This window comes from Dermacentor silvarum, chromosome 3 (assembly GCF_013339745.2).
Source record: "Dermacentor silvarum isolate Dsil-2018 chromosome 3, BIME_Dsil_1.4, whole genome shotgun sequence".
In the NCBI taxonomy this organism is placed as follows: domain Eukaryota; kingdom Metazoa; phylum Arthropoda; class Arachnida; order Ixodida; family Ixodidae; genus Dermacentor; species Dermacentor silvarum.
The window spans coordinates 76,687,651-76,704,834 of NC_051156.1; positions in this window are offsets into that span (position 1 = coordinate 76,687,651).

The window sequence follows — 17,184 nt, forward strand, 5'->3', positions numbered from 1 at the left end:
CCGCATCTGCAGAGGGTGCGGACAACAGAACCCTTGAGAGGACCATGAGTGTTCGCCGAAGTGCAAGCTCTGCGGTGGTAAGCACTTAACCGCCGACAGAGAATGAAAAGCCAGGTACAAGATCCCGCACGTAGTTCGCAATTGAAAGTGGGAACGGCGAAAGGTCGACAGCCAGCTGTCGCTCAAGAGCGACTTGAGCCGCCAGCTGAGCGCAAGCCGAGAACTCCCTCCAAGATTCGCACGTAATCGAGAGCAGGCAGCCAACAGAGACGGCACAGACGTGACGCTAGTGCACAGAATGGCGAAAAATCCCCGTCGAGAGACCGAGTGAGGTGGGAAGACGCCGACCGATGCCCCAACAAACGCAATGAAAAGCAGGGACGCAAGCGTCGACCGCAAGAAGCAACAAACAAGGAGCCTGGAGACCGAGACGCACGAGGCGCTGCGAGAAGAAAACGCAAAGTTGAAGGCCACGATCCTGCAACTAGCCTGGGAGATGGCGAACATCCGCAAGGAGATTAACAACCAGGAACAATCAATGGAGCAAATGCCGACCGCGCCAAGTATTAGCCAGGCAGCGACGAGCCTGCACCAAAACCAGGAGCCTGCTGCACAGAAGAGAGCTATCGAAATGCAAGAAAGTAAGGAACCAGCGACCTAGACACTCACTTTGCTTGTATCGACTCCAGTTTAGACAAGCTCTAGAAGCTCATCCTGGCAATGTAGAGCACCACCGAGAGAAAGTTTGTCGAGTACGACAGCAAACTCGCAGTCCAGGAGCGAAACACAATGAATTATGAGCCACCCGATTTTCGCTCAACAACACAGTACCCAAGCGCTTGGCAACAACTTACACCTTGGATAAACATGACCATCGACCAAGCAAGCATAGTTGTGCGGCAGTGGAACTGCCGTGGCTTCCAACGGAAGCACGTAGTAATCCAACAACACATCGAGCGCGCCAACCGAAAACCCGACGTGCTACTATTACAAGACTCTCACCGCCACACCGTCCCTTCCCGGCTACGAGTACACACGGGCCCGCCAGACGGCAGGGGCCTGTGTACTCTGGTCGGAAAGGGACTGACGTTCGTGGAGCACGAACTCAAAAGCGTAAAGATGGAGCACACTTTCACGGAGCTCGTGCCGACAAAACGCAGAAAGGAAAGCGTTTTCGTCTTAAACATATAGAGCAATCTGTCGCAAAGGCTATAGCACTTCAAATCTGTGCTGAACAGGGTGAGAACCGCAGCACGGAAATCCAAACTACTGGCGTGTGGAGACGAAGAACAATGCCAAGGGGAGGAACCTAGCACAAGACGAACTAGAACTCAACTACACCCTCATCACGAACCAGGCATACCTAACGAGAGTCGGGAACTCGGTGTCTCGCGACACCACACCCGACCTCACGTTCGTCAAGAAGAACGAATCGGCAACCATTACCTGGAGAAACACCGGAGAAGACCTGGGCAGCGACCACACGATCGTCGAAATCGTCGTGCCCACGCCGGGAGAACGACCAAGGGGTACAAGAAAGTATACCTGGGTCCACTGGACCGGGTGTAGCAAGCTCAGGGATCGAGAAAAAGTCGAGGCGAACGAGATCTCTGACATTGACGCGAGGACTGAGAAGATCGCCCAAAACGTGCACGACTCGATCCGAGAGATCGAGACAGATATCCAGGCAGACAGGATGGACAGCCGACTTGCCCACCTCATCGAGGCAAAGAAATCCATACTAAACAGATTGAAGAAGCAGAGACTCAACAGCAGGCTCCACAAGAAAGTGGCCGAGCTTAACCGCGTGATTGAAGAGCACTGCCACAGGCTCTGCTGCCAGCAGGGGAACGAGTTATGCAATGCGGCTGATGGCCAGATACACAGTGGCAATACGTGGAATTTACTGAAACACCTGATTGACGAAACCAAAACGAAGTCTCATCAAGAAAATCGCCTCGCCAAACTTCTACATCGACAGACCACGGAGAGCGGGGCTGCCGCCGTGCGAAAGAAGCTCCAAGACAAGTACGTACCGACGACACCGTCGGTCGACCATGGTTCATACCGCGGCCAATTAAACGTGCGCCTGGAGAGGGACATAGGAATCGAAGAGGTACGCAGAGCGCTGCACGACCTGAACAGCCGATCGGCACCTGGTCCGGACCTCATCACAACCAAGGCCCTAAAGAATCTCGAGGACCACTCCATCGAGACCTTAACGGCGTATTACACCAAATGCTGGAAGAGCGGCACCCCTGCGGAAGCAGTGGAAGAAGGCCAAGACAATTCTCATCCCCAAACCAGGTAAACCACTGAGCATGGACAACCTCCGCCAGATCTCGCTCACGTCCTGCGTTGGCAAGGTCCTGGAACAGGTCCTACTCAACCAATGGCAAGAGTACCTAGAAAACGAAGACCTCTATCCCGAGACGATTATCGGCTTCCGCCAAGACCTGAGCACACAGGACGCCATTATTCAAATCAAACATCGTCATCGACCGCGAAACCAGGGACACCAAAGCCGTCTTCGGGCTCGACCTACAAAGTGCCTTCGACAAAGTGACGCACTCGGCCATCCTCGGGCAGGTATCCCATCTAAATCTAGGCGAGAGGTCGTACGAATATATTGTTACGTGTGGAAAGACACACACGAAAGAGGCTATTTACAATATATTTACACTGGAACCAAACCACCAGGCCGACACCTTGCTCGCGCCAAAAGCCCAGACACACTTCATCGTCTTTCTCCCGGCGGCTCGTCTCTTGAGCATCTCTAGATGATATCGTAAGTTTACCCCCCCCCCTCCCCCCCCTCCCCAGCGGCAAAAGCGCCATCACGGTGCTGTTAAATATCCAAGGCGCTTGGAGAGGTGTAGGGCTTGAGTCGGGCGACGTGGACAATATCACTCGTTGTCGCAGCGGAGGACGTAGTGGGCGTGGCTAGAACGATTTCATAGGTGACATCAGTCACTTCGCGGAGCACGCGATATGGGCCTGTGTAACAGGAGAGCAGTTTTTTCAAAGGCCAACTTTACGCGATGGTGACCAAAGCAACACGAGGGTGCCGGGCGCAAAATGCACGTCACGGTGACGGAGGTCGTAGCGTTGCTTCTGTTTGTCTTGAGACACTTGCAGAGGAGCACGCGCAAGTTGGTGAGCATGGTCAGCACGGGCGATTGCATCACGGGCATAATCGCTAGTTGAATCTGTGGTGGACAGAACCACAGTGTCTAGTGGTAGCGTTGGTACGCGGCCATACAAAAGGTAAAACGGGGAAAAGCCAGCTGTTTCAAGATGGGAAGAGTTGTACGCAAAGGTAATGTAAGGGAGAGCCAGGTCCCAGTCACGGTGGTTGGCTGCAACGCATTTCGATAGCATGTCTGTAAGGGCGCGGTTCAAACGTTCAGTGAGGCAGTTCGTTTGTGGGTATTAGGAGGTGGTAATTTTATGCTATATAGAGCAGGCACGCATGATGTCGTCAATGACTTTGGACAAAAACGTACGGCCCCGGTCGGTGAGCATTTGACGCGGAGCACCATGCATCAAAATGATATCGTTCAGGAGGAAGTCCGCGACATCAGTAGCGCAACTGGTCGGAAGAGCGCGTGTTATGGCGTAGCGGGTCGCGTAGTCTGCAGCGACGGCATACCACTTGTTTCCTGATGTAGATTCCGGAAAGGGGCCGAGAAGGTCCAAGTCAACAGGATGGAAGAGCTCGGCAGGGATGTCGAGCGGTTGCAGATAACCAGCGGGCAGCTGGCAAGGCTTCTTGCGTCGTTGGCAAAGCTCACAAGCGGCGACGTAACGCCGTACGGAACGTGCAAGGCCTGGCCAGAAAAAACGGCGACGTACTCGGTCATAGGTTCGGGGTACGCCAAGGTGTCGTGCCATTGGAGCGTCGTGAAGCTCTTATAGAACGGTTGAGCGAAGGTGTTTAGGTACTACAAGTAGGAACTCAGAGCCGTCCGGATGAAGGTTAGGACGGTATAGAGTACCGTCGCGGAGGACGAAGAGGCGAAGAGAAGCATCGGCCGGAGCGTGTTCAAAACGGTCGATGAGTGCTGTCATGTAGGCATCACGATGTTGCTCGTCGGCGAAATTAAGAAGCTTGGATACTGAGAAAACGCAAGCAGCACTGTCAATATTGGAGGAGTCAGAGTCGTCAAGGTAACGCGACAAGCTGTCAGCGTCTTGGTGCAGGCGGCCAGACTTGTACACCACAGATTATTAAACCTCTTGCAGCCTCAAAGCCCGTCCACCAAACCGGCCTGTAGGATCTTTTATCGATGAGAGCCAGCAGAGCGCCTGATGATCAGTGACTATGGAGAATGGGCGACCGTAAAGGTAAGGCCGGAACTTCGCAACTGCCCAGACTACAGCAACGCATTCCCTTTCCGTAATGGAATAGTTGCGCACCGATGGTGATAGGAGGCGGCTTGCATAAGCAATAACGCGATCCTGGCCACGCTCACGCTGGGCTAAGACGGCACCTACGCCATGACCGCTGGCATCTGTACGCAATTCTGTAGGGGCATCAGGGTCGAAGTGGGCGAGAATGGGTGGTGCGGTGAGAAGAGCGACGAGACGAGAGAAGGCGGTGGCTTTTGAGGTACCCCACGAAAATTGTACGCCTTTCTTCAACAGATTAGTAAGCGGTCTAGCAATTGCCGCAAAATCTTGAACAAAACGACGAAAGTACGAGCACAGCCCAACAAAACTGCGAACGTCTGCGGCTGTCTTCGGAACCGGGAAGTCTCGGACAGCACGAGTTTTGTCGGGATCAGACTGTACTCCGGAAGCGTCGACGAGATGGCCCAGAACCGTAATTTGGCGGTGGCCAAAACGACATTTAGACAAGTTGAGTTGCAGCTTCGGCTTTCGAAATACATCAAGTATAGTTGTTAGACGCTCAAGGTCAGTGTCGAACGTTGGCGAGAAGACAATGACGTCGGTGAGGTAACAAAGACACGAGGACCATTTAAAACCCTCGAGCAAGGAGTCTATCATACGCTCAAAGATGGAAGGGGCATTGCATAATCCAAACGGCATTACTTTAAATTGGTATAGGCCATCAGATGTTATGAACGCGGCTTTTTCTCTGTCAAAATCGTCAACAGCAATCTGCCAGTATCCAGAGCGAAGTTCAATAGAAGAGAAATAGCTGGAACCATGAAGGCAGTCAAGGGCGTCGTTGATACGTGGAAGCGGGTAGACGTCCTTAGTAATTTTGTTCAAATGACGGTAGTCAACACAGAAGCACCACGTGCCGTCCTTCTTCTTAACCAACACCAGAGGTGAGGCCCAGGGACTCGAAGAAGGCTCAATGTCTTTATCTAGCACTTTGTTTACTTCATCTTGAATTAGTCGGCGTTCCAACGCAGATACTCGATATCGTCGTCGGTGAATAGGCGTAGCACCGCCAGTAGGAATGCGATGCTTGACCGCGAACGCATGGCCTAAAGGGCGATTGTCGAAGTCGAAAATATCTCGGTACGACGATAACACTTGGCAAAGGTCTTCAACCTGCGTACAGGACTGGTCTGCCGCAACCATTTTCTTTAAGTTGGGAGCGGCGCCCGAGGCTGGCGTGAGGGGCCCGCTATGTTCGGAAGAACCATCGTTTGATAAAGCTGCCACTTGATGGTCGCCGAGACAATCAACGTTGGCAAGGCAAATACCTTGCGGCAGAATTTGCTCTGTCAATACAAAGTTAAAGATAGGCATGCGAGTGCAGTTATCAGTAATAGTAAGAATACTGTGAGGCACGGTGACGTCATACTGTAGTGGAATGTCGGGCAGAGGAGTGGCGAGGTACTCGCCATCAGGAACAGGTGGGGAAGACATCAGGTCAATATAGGCTAATGACTTTGCTGGCAGGCGAATAAAGCCGGTGAGGCGTAAGCGGCACTGGGCGTAAGCGGCATCAGGAGGTTCTGCGAGAATCGGCAACTCAAGTCGAAGGGTACTGGCAGAGCAGTCAATAAGAGCAGAATGTGCAGAGAGAAAATCGAGGCCGAGAATTAGGTCGTGGGGGCAATGAGCAAGCACGGTGAAGAGGACAGGAGTGTGGCGGCCGGCGCTGCTGACACAGGCCGCAAACATGCCGACGATAGGGACAGTACCTCCATCCGCAATGCGGACGACGCGTGCCGACGCTGGGGTGAGGAGCTTTCTGAGTCATCGTCGGAAGGCAGCACTCATAATAGAATGATGGGCTCCTGTATCGATCAGTGCAGTGACAGGATAGCTATCAACGTCATCGTCAAGAAGGTTTTCGTTTGTGGGCAACGTGAGCAGAGGATTTGAGGGCAGGGTCGACAACGCAGCTTCCCCTCCAGAAGCTGCAGTGGCTAGTTTTCCGGCTGAATCCGGGAGGCGATGGGCGGCGAAGAAAAGCGGCGGGGTTGGGGCGAACGAGACTGATGGCGTCGAGGTGAGGGCGAGCGGCTGTAGCGAGGGTTTGAAGCTGGGGCATCAGCGGCAGCGGGTTCATGGCGGGTGGCATAGGGAACAGTAGGTTGAAAGGTACGGGAATAAGCGTCGGCGTACTTCCGAGCAGGTGGTGACCATCGGTTGCGGCAGTGACGAGCGACATGGCCGATGCGACAGCAGTGGAAGCAGATCGGGTTGTCGTCGGGGGTACGCCATTTGGACGGGTTGCGGTATGGAGCAGAAAATGACTGCCGGGGACGAGGAGGGCCGCTAGAGAACTGGTGAACGCTGGGTTGAGTCGTTGAACACACGGTGTTCAGACCCATGCTCTCAAATTCCTGTCTGACGACGGCCTGAATCATTGCAATCGTGGTTGCAGGCGGATCGGGAGGCGTCGCGGAGAAGGCTGGCGAACAGGTGGCCTCGAGCTCGCGGCGAACAATATGGGTTACGGCGTCACAGGTGGTCGTCTGACGCGGTCGACCCTGACATGTCGATGTAGCAGCACTGTTTGGTAGCCGCGTGATGAGGTGTGTGATACGGCGGCTCTTAGCCTGTTCAAGGCGACGGCATTCTTTTATGATGGCGTCGATAGTCGAGACGTTGCCGAAAACAAGCAAATTTAAAGCGTCGTGGGCGATGCCCTTTAGCACATGTGCCACTTTATCTGCTTCAGAGATAGTGTCGTCAGCTTTGGGGCAGAGAGCCAAAACGTCGTGGATGTATGAAACGTAGGGCTCCGTAGATATCTGAACACGCGACGCAAGAGCCTTTCTCGTGGCAACCGTGCGCCCAATGGGGTCGCCGAACAGTTCCCGTAGCTTTTCTTTGAAACTTTCCCAACTGGTTAACTCATCTTCATGCGTTTGGTGCCACACGCGTGGGGTGCCGCCGAGATAAAAGGTGATATTGGCGAGCATAATCGTTGGGTCCCACCTGTTATTAGCACTGGCGTATTCATAGAGCTTGATCCATGCGTCAACGTCCTGTCCGTCCAGGCCAGAGAACACACCAGGGTCGCGATGTTGGGCAACCGTGACGATTGGAGCAGGCGGACGAGCCGAAGCCGTTGCAGATGCGGTCTCGTCACTGGGCGGCACGGTGACAAGCTCGATGTACCGACCACTTCGGAGTTCCGTGGCGAAGACGGGGATCACAATCATCCACCAGATTGTTACTTGTGGAAAGACACACACGAAAGAGGCTATATACAATATATTTACACTGGAACCAAACCACCAGGCCGACACCTTGCTGGCGCCAAAAGCCCAGATACATTTCATAGTCTTTCTCGCGGCGGCTCGTCTCTTGAGCATCTCTAGACGATATCGTAATAATATTGTTAGGCGAACGAAGGATTAAGTACAGGAGACTATTTACAAGTATATTTACAAATGATAGCTGCAGCGCTAGCCAGATCAGCCGATAGCTCGAGAGCGCAGAGCAGTTCGTCTTCTTCGTCTAGGCGCCCGCGCGCGTCGTCCAGAAGAAACACGCAATATGCATGTAGCATAATCCCCGGCGGCAGAAGCACCGTCTCGGTGCGTCTATCAGTGGGAACAGGAGGGTAGTACGGTTTTAGGCGTGCTACATGGACAACGTCTGTGGAAGGCGGGGCAGACGAGGCACTGGTACTGACTGGGGCGATTTCATAAGTAACTGGAGTCACGGCACGCAGCACTCGATATGGGCCCGTGTACCGAGACAGGAGTTTTTCAGACAGGCCAACGTGACGAGTCGGTGACCATAGGAGTACCAGGGATCCAGGCGAAAAGTGAACGTCTCTGTGATTTCGATCGTACAAGCGCCGTTGGTTCTCTTGGAAGGTCAGAAGGCGAGCGCGAGCGATATCGCGAGCTTGGGCAGCCCTGGTGATGGCGTCAAGTGCATATTCGCTGGTCTCTGCGGCGGATGGCAGGGATGTGTCCAGTCGCAATGTGGGTTCTCGATCAAACAACAGAAAGAACGGGGAATAGCCGGCAGTGTCGTGACGCGAAGAGTTATAAGCAAATGTGACATACGGTAGGACAATGTCCCAATCAGTATGGTCAGACGAGACATACTTTGCAAGCATTCTGTCAGGGTTCGATTGAGACGCTCCGTGAGACCATTCGTATGTGGATGGTAAGACGTAGTCAGCTTGTGCCTGGTTGAGCAGGACTGCAGGATGTCAGCGATGACTTTAGAAAGGAAAGTCCGGCCACGGTCAGTGAGTAGTTGGCGTGGAGCTCCATGCTGCAGAATCACGTCTTGTAAAAGAAAATTGGTGACATCTGTGGCGCAGCTTGTTGGAAGGGCTCTGGTGATGGCGTAGCGCGTGGCGTAATCTGTCGCCACAGCGACCCACTTGTTGCGAGACGTTGATAGAGGGAAAGGGCCAAGTAAGTCCAAGCCAACGCGAAAGAACGGCTCCGAAGGAATGTCGAGCGGTTGAAGGCACCCCGCAGGGAGCGTCAATGGTGTTTTTCGGCGCTGGCATTTATCACACGCCGCAACGTATTTCCGGACGGAGCGGGCAAGGCCTGGCCAGAAGAAGCGTCGGCGAATCCGGTCGTAGGTGCGGGCGACGCCGAGGTGACCTGCCGTTGGTAAGTCGTGAAGTTCTTGCAGAACAGCTGACCGGTGATGCCGAGGAATGACGAGGAGTAGGGCAGGACCGTCGGGGCGGACGTTGTGGAGGTATAATACACCACCCCGGAGAGCAAACAAATGAAGGGACGAATCAGAAGGCGAAGATTCCAAACGATCAATGATGGCGCGCAGGTGGCATCACGGCGTTGCTCGTCGGCGACTTGTGGCAGCTGAGAAACCGAGAAAACGCAAGCGTCGGCATCGGTGTCAGGATCGGCGGGTGGTTCGTCCACTGGGTAGCGTGATAAGCAGTCGGCGTCTTGATGTAGGCGGCCCGACTTGTAGACTACCGCATAGGAATATTCTTGTAGCCGCAGAGCCCAGCGACCAAGCCGGCCGGTAGGATCCTTGAGTGAGGAAAGCCAGCAGAGCGCGTGGTGGTCGGTGATTACAGAGAAATTCGTGCCATACAAGTACGGCCGGAATTTAGAAACCGCCCAGACGAGGGCCAGGCATTCACGGTCTGTAATCGAATAGTTGCGCTCCGCTGCTGTGAGGAGGCGGCTAGCGTAGGCGATAAAACGATCGCGTCCCTGTTGGCTTTGGGCTAAGACGGCTCCAAAACCGTGACCACTGGCATCGGTACGGACCTCTGTAGGGCAGGACGGGTCAAAGTGGGCCAGAATAGGCGGCGTGGTGAGAATGTTGGTCAGGTGGGCAAACGCGGCAGTTTGAGCGGGACCCCATGTAAACGGCACGTCCTTCTTCAGAAGATCAGTAAGTGGTCGGGCAATCGCTGCGAAGTCTTGAACGAACCGTCGGAAGTAGGAGCAGAGTCCTAGAAAACTTCGTACGTCTTTGACAGACTGAGGTACAGGAAAAGACGTGACAGCACGAATTTTCTCCGGGTCTGGTTGAATACCGGATGCGTCGACGAGGTGGCACAGCACTGTAATCTGCCGACGACCGAAGTGACACTTCGAGGAATTTAGTTGGAGATTAGCCTCGCGGAAGACTTGAAGAACAGCTGATAAGCGCTCAAGGTGTGTCTCAAACGTAGGCGAAAATACGAGAACATCGTCTAGGTAGCAAAGGCATGTTGACCATTTGAACCCCTGCAGCAAAGAGTCCATCATGCGCTCGAATGTGGCTGGGGCGTTGCATAGACCGAATGGCATAACTTTGAATTGATATAGACCATCAGGGGTGACAAACGCGGTCTTCTCACGGTCCCTTTCATCCGCAGAAATTCGCCAATAGCCAGACCGAAGGTCTATGGATGAGAAGTAGTTTGCACCATGGAGACAATCGAGGGCGTCGTCAATGCGAGGCAAGGGGTAGACATCTTTCTTGATAATTCGGTTTAGATGACGATAATCAACGCAGAAGCGTCACGTGCCATCTTTCTTTTTAACAAGCACAACGGGTGACGCCCAAGGGCTCGACGGGGGTCCAACAATGCCTTTGGCAAGCATCTTGTGCACTTGATCTTGAATAACTTTACGCTCTGAAACAGAAACTCGATATGGCCGACGATGAATAGGACTGGCATCACCAGTATTTATGTGATGCTTCACAATTGAAGTCTGGGCCAATTGTCGATTGTTGAGGTCGAAGATGTCTTGGTAAGAAACCAAAAGGCGACACGGAGCTGCTGCTGGTTCAGGCAATAGGTCCGCAGCAATCGTGGGACTAAAGGTTGCGTCAGGGCAAATAGCATCCTGCGGAAATGGCGAAGAATCGGAGCAGCCGTCCACTGAAAACACCGTGACATGGTCATCTCCTACAGCACGCAGCGTGGCAACCGATATGCCTTGGGGTAGAACTTGCTTTGTTAGGCCAAAATTGACGACGGGGAGGCATGTCCGGTTATCGGCGACGGTTACAACAGAGTGGGGCACAGTGATATCGCGCATCAAAAGTACATCAGGAACAGGTGAAGCGACGTAATCACCATCGGGCACAGGGAAAGATGAAAGCAAATCGATGAAAGTCAAGGTTTTAGGCGGCAGGCGGACGAAGGCGGTCGTACTAAAGTTGTTCGGCTGTTCAGCACGAATATGCGCGAGTAGAGGAAGTTCGAGGCAAAGGGTACCGGTAGAACAGTCGATTAAAGCTGAATGCGCCGTAAGAAAGTCGAGTCCAAGGATTAGGTCATGGGGACAATTGGTCAGCACTGTAAAAAGAACTGGAACGTAGCGGTCGGCGATACTTATCCGGGAAGTACACATTCCAGTGACGGCAACAGTGCTGCCATCGGCGACGCGTATGGCTCGGCTAGTAGCAGGCGTGAGGACCTTCTTCAGTCGACGACGGAGGTTATTACTTATTATGGACACCTGGGCTCCTGTATCTATTAACTCCGTCAAAGGGCACCATTGACGTGGACATCAAGTAAGTTCTGGTGCGTAGGGAGCGTCAATGGAGGATTTTGACACGACGAAGATAATGCAGCGCTACCCCCAGGAGCTGCATGGTCTAGTTTTCCGTCCGGGAGGGTCCATAATTGGTCGGTGACGAATAGCGGCGTGGCTGGGGCGACGGGGACCGACGGCGCTGAGGTGACGGCGAGCGAGTGGGACGACTGTCATCGACGGATACGTGAGAGCTCGAAGGCATACGGCGAGGCGAGTAGCGGTGAGGGTCGGCATATGGGCGAGGAGACGGGGAAAAGTAGCTCGAATATGGCGATGTCCAGGAGGTGCGGCAGTGGCGAGCGACGTGGCCAATGCGGTGGCAACGAAAGCAAATGGGTTTGTCGTCCGGAGTTCTCCACTCTGAAGGGTTGCGGTATCTGGAATACAGATCGCTGCGAGGCGCTGCTGTCGGCACCAGTCGGGCGTCAGGTCGGGACATGGAGCAGGCAGCAGGAAAACCGAGGTTGGCAAACTCTTGCCGCACAACCTCCTGAATGAGGGAGATCGCTGGGGCTCGTTGGTCAATGGTGGGGTCAAGTGGGCGCGGATGGAACGTGGCAGGACTGGCAGCCTCGAACTCGCGGCGAACAATACGCGTGACGGTCTCATTGGAGGGGGGTGAAGCAGGTAAGGGCGACGCAGGACGACGTCACAGCTGTGTTAGGGAGCCGGGAGAATTGTGGAATGACGCGGCGGCTTTTGGCGAGCTCAAAGCGGCGGCATTCCTGGACAATGACGTCGAGGGTAGACACATTGTTGAAGATCATCAAGTTGAACGCATCGTCCGCGATCCCTTTGAGAACGTGGCCAACCTTGTCAACTTCGACCATGTTCTCGTCGACTTTCCGGCAAAGAGCTAGCACGTCTTGTATGTCATACGATTCAGTGGAAGACTGCACTTGGGTAGCAAGCTCTTTTCTTGCAGCCTGCTGCCGACCGGTCGGATTTCCAAAGAGGTCGTGGTGCTTCTCCTTGAAAGCGTCCCAGCTAGAGATCTCCTCCTCGTGTGTCCGGAACCAGACACGAGGTGTTCCGCCCAAGTAGAAGAGGACATTAGCTAGCATTATGGTAGGGTCCCAGTGGTTGTTGCGGCTAACAAGCTCATACATGCGTAGCCAGTCATCAATGTCGACATTATCTTGGCCGGATAATATGCCAGGATCGCGGGGAGTGGCAACCGTGACGTACGTTGCGGTTGGAGTTGCAGTAGCAGCAGCAGACGAGGTGTCACCGGGAGCCATGGCGGAAAGCTGGACGGTGCGGCCGCTGCGGAGCTCCGTGGCGAGGACGGGGAACGGCACGCTCCACCAAAATGTTACGCGAACGAAGGATTAAGTACAGGAGACTATTTACAAGTATATTTACAAATGATAGCTGCAGCGCTGGCCAGATCAGCCGATAGCTCGAGAGCCCAGAACAGTTCGTCTTCTTCGTCTAGGCGCCCGCGCGCATCGTCCAGAAGAAACACACAATATGCACGCAATATGCATCAAGGACTTCCTCACTGGCAGAATGGCGGAGCTTAGAGCCGACGACCAGAAGACGGACGAGAATACATTAGGCAGCCAGGGCACACCCAAAAGCTCCATCATCTCACCCATGCTATTTAACCTTGTTATGATCCAAGTTGCTTAAAGACTGTGCCAGCTCGAAGGACTGAAGCACACGATATATACGGACGACATCATGCTGTGGGTGGACGGGGTAAGTGATGACCACATCGTATCCACACTGCATACGGCCGTCGACACGATCGAAGAAAGCCTGGAAGGGACGGGACTGCGTTGCTCTCCGATGTTCACTCCTGTAATTTAAAGTAAAACTTCGTTATTTCACCTCAACTGTCATTTACCGGTTGTTTAAAATATGTCAGCGAACATCATATCTTCTGAAAAAAAAGAAAATGATATTTAGCCTCAACATGGGGAGTGATTGAAACTTTGCAACATGATGTTTCAACTTTGCACTCACAAGCCGAGTTACTACGAGCTGAATATTCTCTACAAAATTAATTGTTCTTGGCGACTATTGCAAAACTTGGTATGTTATGTGAAGACTAATCTTTCATAGTTTCTTCAAATAATTAGTTTTATTGCAATTTTGATGGTTTTCAGCCAAAAGAAATACATACAAAATTCAGTCAATAATAATTTTAGAGCAGGAAATGTAATTCTTCGACAATAAATAGCTTCACATCGTCGGCCTTTTAGGAGTGTAGGCTAGCTGATAAAAGTACTTTAGGTAGAAATAAATGTTTTACACTTAGTGGGAATTATGACAAAGTTGAAAAAAATGGCTTGAATAGTATTGCACAACTATTTCGTCAGTTATAATTCACAGGAGCACGTAGTCACCAACGATCGCGAATATTGCAGTTCCATTTTCATAAATAAAAGAAACGTTCATTGTGCTTACCTATGGAAGGACAGAGCATCGCCGCGATTTTCTGTTCGATTAGGGCATCTTGGCACACAACACTTCATCACGCAGGTGCGCCTACTGCGGACGGGAGTTCTCGCTGGTCTGCTAAGAGGCCGAAGACTTTGAGCAGATATGGAGCAACAGCGTCGACTGCGCTACCTTAACTATACGGGCCGGCACGGCCCTAAATATGTTCAGAGTCTCCGGCTCGCCCGTCCATCCTTGGGCACAAGACGGGATGATCTTTTTTCCCGCAGGGAAACAGTCGCTTCGGATCCTGTACGCTCGCTTAATCGCCTGCACATTTTGCGGGGGCGAAAGGCATCATTGTTTCCCAGAAGACGTCGTCAAACGCAACGAATCGTCGTCGGAAGGGCGGCTTGGTTTCCTTCACACGTTTGCATGGCGAAAGATTCTCTCGTTTCCCTGAAACCGCACCGAAACGCAACCAGTCGTCCTTGAGGTGGTCCTCCCGGATTGTTGGGCGCAATGCCGGTTAACTGACTCCTTTGTTCGCAACAGCCTTGGCGCCTGTCTGCTAATAAAGCAGCGAGACTCAACTGCTTCACACACTCGAGTTTCTTCACTAACCTCGGCGCGCGTTTGCCACGCCGAGTATGTGCGCATATTTTGAAACCCCCGCAGCAGACGAAACCAAAGCCACCGAAGCGAGCCGAGTAATTAATATCTAGCGCTTGCCTATCACGTGAGGGCCTATTTTCCATCATCCCATTCCTCTAAATTTTTTATGACTAGGCTTCAAGGCTGTCACGTAACGCTCCCTCCTAGTTCTTTTCCTTACTCTATGCACAGAAAGGCTATGGCCCGGCCTGAAAGCTTCAACGTGGACTTTCTAGGGGAGCCACCGACGACTTGCTTTCGCTAGCAAAAAGTAAAGAAAAAAAACAAGTGTTTTAGGAGAGGAGACGGCGGACGGAGGAGTAGATGGCGGTACGTTTTCTATATAGGGACTTTACGAGGTGGAGACGGTAAAGTCCCTATATACGAAAAGTACCGCCATCCTTTGATCAACGGCGCTTCTACCTCTCTCCTGTATCTGCGATTGGACAATGATAGCGCACGCTTTCACTTTATATTTTGTATTTTTCTGCCTCAGGGCCATTTTGAAAGTCACTCTGCGCAGCCGCAGTCGCAGGCGGCTGCGGTGGCGCGCACCCGGCCTGAAATCTTCAACGTGGACTTTCTAGGGGCGGCACCGTCGACTTGCTTTCGCAAGCAAAAAGTAAAGAAAATTACTCCGTCTCCCGGTAAAGGGAACCATTTGTGGATGCGAAGCACCCGGGAGATGTCCAGCGGCCCGAGCGCTCATCGCGGCGCTGCACAGGACAGAGAATGAGGCGCGCGCGCTCTGTCATTTTCATACCGCGGAACTACCGTGGCGCCCCCAGCGGAGTATGCAGCTTGAGCGGCAGATGGTTTCGCGGCAGCGGCCCGAGCGCTCATCGCGGCTCTGCACAGGAGAATGAGACGCGGGCGCTCCGTCATTTTCATACGGCGGAACTACCGTGGCGCCCATAGCGGAGTATGCAGCTGTCGCACCACCTGTCGTACGCACCGCTCCGGTTTCCTAGAGGAGAGAAAGGGGGAGCGTAGAAGAGGAGAGAGAGAGGGAGGGGAAGCGCATGCGCTGTGGGGGTCTGGCACGCGGGCGCCGCTCTGTAGAGGATTCCTAGAGGAGAGAAAGGGGGGAGCATAGGAGAGGAGAGAGAGAGGGGGAGGAGACGCGCATGCGCTGTGGGGGTGTGGGACGCGGGAGGGACGGACAGAGCCGCCGGCAAGAAATGCTTCGCATTTAAAAAAAACAAGCGCTTTAGGAGAGGAGACGGCGGAGGAAAGAGTAGATGGCGGTACTTTTACTATATAGGGACTTTAGGAAGTGGTGGTGGTGCAGTAGGCTGTCTATGGACTATGAACTATGGCCTTTCCACACGCGTTTTCCGACCGCTGTGCCGGTGTCGGCTGAATACGCTCTTGACGTCATCGCCGCAATAGATAAGGCACGCCGCATTTCCCATCTTCGGATTCTCTGTGGGAGACACGCCAGGGCCGCCATTTTGTAGCCATGCCTTATGACTTATTCTATACTAGTAAAGGGAAAATGAGACATCCACCCAAATGTAGCAATTGCTACAAAGTATTCTATACTAGTCTTATCATCCACCGCTCACGGCCGGCTGATCCCGTTGATAACGCGAGCGGACCATCGGTCTGACCACTGACAAAGCGCGATAAGCGCGAAAATTAGGCATTATTGCCGGAAAGGCATCGCTACAAAATACCGGCCACGAAGTGTCTGCGAAAAAGAACAGTGCATGTTTAACAGCCGTCATTGGGTCACCGTTTCATTTAAGTGCACGCCTACCCACTTGAGACCTCACGACTCCGCAGCGTCGATTTCGCAATTACGTGTGGCCGTAAGTTAGTATATAAAAAGATATCGCACATATTCTGTGTAACTAGGAAAATAATTGTTGAAACTTTTTGCTGCTTATGCCCGCCTGGGCCCGCAGCCTATCTGCAAGAATGGCAGCGGCCCAGTTATGAAATCTTGTTTAAGAAAGTGTTCGATTTGAAAAGAAACACACGTGATGGGCAATAAGAATGTCGCCATTGGCTCCTCCTCATTACTAATTAATACTGCCGGTGATGAAGGAACAAAGTTTGTACAGTTGGCATCCAATGGTTAAGGACTGCGGTATCTAAGCACATGCTGAATTTTTCTGTAGCCTCCTACTTCGACTTCCAACCAGTATAGGTACCGGTGGTTTCACGTAACTACCGAGTATTAAATAAACATGCGCCCCTTACGCTAGTGAACTAATAATATATTGTTCGTTGTAATCCTTAAAATTAGCCTTCCTTGCCCAAGGTGCTTAGAAGTCCGTAAAAAAAAGTCGCAGCATTGCCTTCAAGTTTACGCACTAATAATGATAGCAAAGTACTATTGTTCAACTACATGAAATAAGGTTCCTAATTATTAGTCATACAAATTGCAGTAAACATTCGTGTACTAAATAGAATAACAAACATGGTATCACTCTCGCACATGGTAACGCGGACAAGTCTCACTCCGTTACCGCGAACGCTCGCTGCCCCAACGGTGTCGTGCTGAAGAGCGCCGGCAACGGAGAGCTATGTCTTCGTCGTGGCTCCTCAACGCGTCTCCCGAACTTGACATTACGCGATTCCAACACTAGGCACACTGGAAGACAGCGCAGATCAAGCCAGATGAAGCAACCAGCTGTCTCGGCTCACCTAGCTTTGGCGACCACCGTAGATTACCTCCAAGATAGGGCGCACGGGCCGCGTATTTCTCGGC